Raw genomic sequence first — 5,736 nt, 5'->3', positions numbered from 1 at the left:
GCTCAGTGGGTGGGGAGGTGCGAGGGAGGGCAGGATGGATGTGTTTGATGGTTGACCTGACTAGAAGATTGGGAGCAGGGATCTGAGACCAGCTACACTGGTTCTGCCTTGAGCAAATACACAAACACACAGGTATGCGTACACACACAGATGTTATGTACTACACATTAACACATATCGCTAACAAGCACAACATTGAACAGACTCGCTCCCCTTTGAAACTTTGAGAAATCAAATGCACTCACTTAATTCAAACACATGGAGATAAACCTGAAATTAAAACACTCCACACAACACAGTGTACTTGTACTGTGGCTTTAGACATGAAAACTAAGCTCATAAAGACAGATACACATGCGCACAGGTCAAAGCTTTTTCTCTACTACACTCGCAGAGAGACACACTAAAATACAGAGATGGCATCTAGCCAATTTGCTCTCTGCAGCAAGCAGGTGAGCTGCCTTCTAGCCCTGGTCATTGACCGTTCCTCTGACCAAGTTCAGAGGTTAATCAAGTCCCTACCTGTCCTTGGAAATGCTGAGCCTTACCTTTTGGCACGACCACAGGCCAAAGGTCAAATAAACCCTGTCTGTATAATTGCTTGTGGGCCACAGATTGGGGCAAAGGGGTGAAGGTGACAAAGAGCAAAAACCCAGTCCCATAGAGAAACACTGTAGCGCCATGTCGAATACAATTACCTGTGTGTGTGCTTGTGTGTCCATGTCTTAATGTTGATAATCAAGTTTCCTTGTGTGTATAGGTGTGTGTGCATGTACGTTTGTGAGTCCTGAGGAGGTTTTGTAGAACAGGTTTAACATGGGGATACAGGACATCATCTGCTAAGCACAGACAAGGACAAGGATCTCAGCTGGCCCCTGTGGACAGCTGCAGCTGGGAATAATGGGTCTTGGAGAGGCAGGAGCTAAATAATGGATGTGCCTTCCTTTAGGAAACACACTCTGTACAGTCCACAAGAGTCGGATCAGTGTGAGACTGTACAAGACCCCCTGTTTTGCCTCATATGTCACCAAGACCACAGTACTCCGAAGAGTCCTGCGTCTGCACTGAAGACAGAAAAACTACAGCAGAATCAAAAAAGAATAAAGAAAATAAATGAGTCTTATTTCCCAACATGAAGAGAGGGTCTGACATCAACTCTAACCAGAGTGAGGGGTAAAAATAGTTTAACATAAAGGAATTAAACAATGCATCCAGTGGTAATTCTAGCACACTGAAGAGCCCCAAAATGTTTCCTCCATTGTGGTTTGATTGTGCCAAATGAATAATTGTAGAGAAAAGCAGCGAGATGTCACAGTGAAAAGCATTCAACGTCCTCCACTCTCAGTCATATAGATCTCTCATTCTTGAAGTTGCACTGAAGCTGAATATAGTGGAAGAAAAAGAACAGAAGAAACTGCCTCAATCTGCTACTTCAAAATGCTGTTGGAGTGAGGGCCTCTCAGTCTATCTCCCTCTCTGAACATTTAAGAAACGTACAATGTGAGATGTTAAAAGGAAAAGCATTAAAAAAAAACTAAGAGAGAAAGAGAGAAAAGTATTCCAGTCATTTATAAAAATAAGTGGTGCTTAAAAAAAGGCGAAGCTCTGTTTTTTGTCCCCCTTGCTCTTTTTTTTTCCCTTCTTCTTTCCAGGGCCTGCTGGCCTAATCCCAGCCAGCCAGCCTTGGGTGAACTCTTTGGAAGCTTCTTAAGCCCATGAATGTGCCTTTTGTTCCTGCCATTCCTCCGCTTGGCTGACAGAAAATAGCTAACTGGATTACTGCTAAAATTCAGAGTAAAGTGAACTCCCAAACTTCTATATGGCAAAGTGCTAAGAAAGCACCCCCCCACAACCCTTCCACTATCCTCATCAGCATCCCTCCGATCAGACTTTCTATCCTTCCATCCCTCCTTCTGTTCTCTCTCTTTCTCTCCCCCTCCTCAACCAACATCCCCCCTAAAAATGGCCCAGTGGTGTGTGATCTGGAGGAGAAGAGAGGAGAGGAGAGGGATTAGATAAGGTTGAGAGGTTGAACACTATGAACCCGAGGCTAAAAAGTAAGAATCCTAAAAGCAGTTAAGAGCTTATTAATGTGTGTAAGGAAGCATATTAATCGACTCAACTCTATCAGTGGGCTGGGTGGGTTATGTGCGTGTCACTGTGAGTCAACGCAGTACAATAGAAAATGTACAATATAATATTGTGTGGCGCATAGTTATAAATACAGAGCAAGACAGGTGTTAATTCAAGCTTATAGTGTTATAGTGTTTTTTTTTGTGGAACGTTGGATGTCATTATAATACGAGGAGTGGGGGTATATATTTCAGTGTGTGTTTTTGAATGGCTGTGTGCAGGTGGTCTGGCAGCTCAGCGGGAGTTAGAGTGAGAGGTGTAGTGAATAAAAAGGTTTGTGTGTGTGTGTGTGTGTGTGTGTGTGTGTGTGTGTGTGTGTGCACGCGCGTCTGTGTGTGAGTGCACGTGTCTTATGTGGGTGCTGTTAAAAAAAATGAAAACAGCCCTGCTAAAGAGGTTTGATTTGATCCACCACCCACCCCGACTAACAGAGGTGAAGGAGAAAGACACACACACGCACGCACGCACACACGCGCACACACACACACACACAGCCACACACACACACACACACACACACACACACACACACACACCAATGTCAAAACCTTAGTTCTTTTTCCACCTCCTTTACTCTTTTGTCTGCCGGTATGTGTGCACCTTCACATATCTGCATTTGTGTTTACGTGCATGTGTGTGCGTGTGACAGCTTACTCTGGGACGGACAGAGGCAGAGCAGTGGAGAGTAGCGCAGTGCAGGAGGAGGTGTGGATGATAGAGGCGAGGTCATACACGCTAACATCCTGCTGACTTCTGGGTCAAAGGTCAAAATTCAAGGGGCACCAACACAGAGCCAGTCTGCTAACTCATTAATCTTTATCCTGAGTCTTGCAATCCCTGCATCTAAGGACAAGTGTATTTGGCTGGAAAATCTAAACCTTCTACATGACCCCTGTTTTTCTGGTTAATGAGGATAATTGTGTATTAGCCTGCTGGTTTGGAAAAAAAAAAAATTGACATAGAAAGCAATTTTGTATTCTTTTTTTAAATGCCATAACAGAATACTGCACTGGTATGATCACTAAATCAATTATCAATGTGCTAGCTTTAAGAATATGTATACAAGAAATAAATGTGACTTGACACAGCACTGGGCTCATTATGTTGACTGTCCTAACTTCCATCTCACAGAGTTGTGAAAAGTCAAGACTGTTTAACTGTGCAGTATTTTTGAAAGCCTATGGTCTCAAAAAGACACACCACTGCTGCATACTGCCCTTGTCTCAATGCATCTGCACCCTGTCCAGCAGAGCCCAATATCAAGATGTGAACAATACTGCATGCTTCCTCATAGGATGGGGAAACCTTGGTTGTCACAGTATTAATGATCTCACACTGCTATCATTACTGAGTGGTAAAGATTAAAGGCAAGAGGAGGGGGGGAGAGAAGAAGATATATATACACTAACTCACAACACACACAACACAACACTAATACTGAGTGGGGCCTCCCTTTGCTCTCAAAACAGTCTCAGTTCTAAATGGCATGGATTTACAAAATGTTGGAAACGTTGCTTTGAGATTCTGCTCCATGTTGAAATAATTGCATCACATAACTTCTGAAAATTTGTCTGCTGCAGAGTCATTCTGCCGATCTCCCATTTTACCATCTATCACGTGACTGAGGAGGCCAATGAACTACACTGAACTCATTGTCACGCTCATGAAACCACTTTGAGGTGACTTTTGCCTTGTGACATGGTGCATTATGATGCTGAAAGTAGCCACGAGAAGATGGTACATTGTTGCAATAAAGAGATGCACATGGTCAGCAACAATACTCAGATATGCTGTGGCATTCCGAGAAGTTTTCCCCACAAACTCTAGAGACTGTTGTGTAGGAAGATCCCAGGAGATCAGAAGTTTCAGAAATACTCAGACTAGCTCTTCTGGCACCAACAATCATGCCACGGTCAAACATTTTTCCCCATTCTAATCTTTGTGTTGTGACCATTAACTGAAACTTCTGACCTGTATCTGCATTGTTTTATACATTGTACTGCTGCTACATAATTGGCTGCTTGGATAATTACATGAGTAAGCAGGTGTACAGGTGTTCCTAATAAACTGCTTGGTGAGTGTAAATATGGAGAAAAAGAGAAATCACTGTGCGATGTGACAATCATTAAAGTTGCAGCTTCAATTTAAAAAAAGATATTAATACAAGCTCCCATCATCATCCTAATCTAAACAAGCTGTAGATGACATTTTCACAAACACACACGTGTGCGAACACACTCACGCACATGTGTTGCTCATGGCCATGATATAACAAACTGACATGCAATAAGCATTACATTTTAAATTCTAATTCGCTATAACTTCAAAATAAAAATATAGAGCTTGACTGGAGATGCAAGTTAGTTTTGACTACATCACTCTAAACGACATGATGGATTATTTACCATAAGACCTTCGTGACAGATAGTGTAGAGCGAGTTCATCGGCTGAGTGATGGGGAAACTGCACACATGTAAAGAAGTGTGATAGAGTAAGATAGCACTGCAGCTAATTATCCCTTATTAGAGTGTGTGTAAAGGTACTGCCAGGGGGGTTGAGAAAAAAAAAAGAAAAAAGAAGCCTGCGTTGACAGCTCACACCGCCAGCTAGTCCCACAGCAGCCCTAACTCTTGTCAGACATCAGAGAGTGATGGCTTTCACACACACACACACACACACACACACACACACACACACAAACACATACACGGACTCACACACACATGCACTAACACCCACCCACACACACTAACGTACAGGCATTACTGTGACACTACTGCCATCAACTAAAGCAAAACACAGTTAATCGATGAGGAAACTTTTCTATGAAACCCTGCGATGGGAAAAAGTCTGGCTGACTGTGCCCGTAATGTTTTAAGTCTTACTGAATGAGAGCTTTTGAGAAAAAAAATTGCCTTAACTTTATTGATTGAATTATAAATTTTGTTTGCAGGGGTGACAGAAGAGACATCTATGGAGATGAAAACATTGTTTTCATTTCTCATCACTTTGGCCATATTTATTTTCACAGTGAAACTTGATTTATGCAAAGGGTCGCTTCCTGTGTTTGACCAAAAGTGTAAACTGGCCAAGCTAGTAGGCTCAAGCCGTGTGCTTGTGTGTGTGTGTGTGTGTGTGTGTGTGTATGTGCATGTGTATATGTGTGAGTGTATGATTAGGGGGTGTACAGTCAGTGTAGCATGATAAGAATGTTTCAGTGTGTTTGCAGAGTGTGTGTTAGGGAGATAATAATCCCAGCGGTCAACAAGAGTAAAGGGCCAGAGCTGCACTGACCAGCCCACCATCTGAGAGAGAAAAAGAGAGAGAGAGGAAAAGAGGGAGAGGAAGAGGGAGAGAGAGGGAGGTAGCCATGTGGTTAACACTTGCTCACTGAGAGGCGACTGGAGCACGGCCAACCTCTTCACACACAGGCTGACCACACAAGAGCCTCTCTTTCTCCCTCTGCCTCCCATCCTCCCTTCATCCCTTGTTACCTAACATTTCCTTCCCTCGCTTCCTCAGCTTGCCGCCTCCCATCCTCCTCCCCCCTGCACCTTCTTGCCTCTTTTGTCTCTTCCAAACTTGCCCACCCCCCACCCCCCC

The 5,736-nt window shown here is 43.4% G+C and overlaps 1 protein-coding gene across 1 annotated transcript in view; it reads right to left on the bottom strand.

The window, feature by feature from the left end:
• Positions 1-5,736, bottom strand: part of arb2a (ARB2 cotranscriptional regulator A) — a gene marked incomplete at its 3' end in the record, with an annotated part of 105,222 nt that overhangs the window by 39,096 nt on the left and 60,390 nt on the right. The gene's annotated exons all lie outside the window — the stretch shown is intronic.

The sequence above is a fragment of the Seriola lalandi genome, unplaced genomic scaffold, assembly GCF_002814215.2.
Source record: "Seriola lalandi dorsalis isolate HSWRI2012SDOR001 ecotype SW California unplaced genomic scaffold, Sedor1 jcf7180002053097, whole genome shotgun sequence".
Classification (NCBI taxonomy): Eukaryota; Metazoa; Chordata; class Actinopteri; order Carangiformes; family Carangidae; genus Seriola; species Seriola lalandi.
Note: the sequence above shows the minus strand (reverse complement) of the source record. Positions and strands in the feature narration are given on the sequence as shown.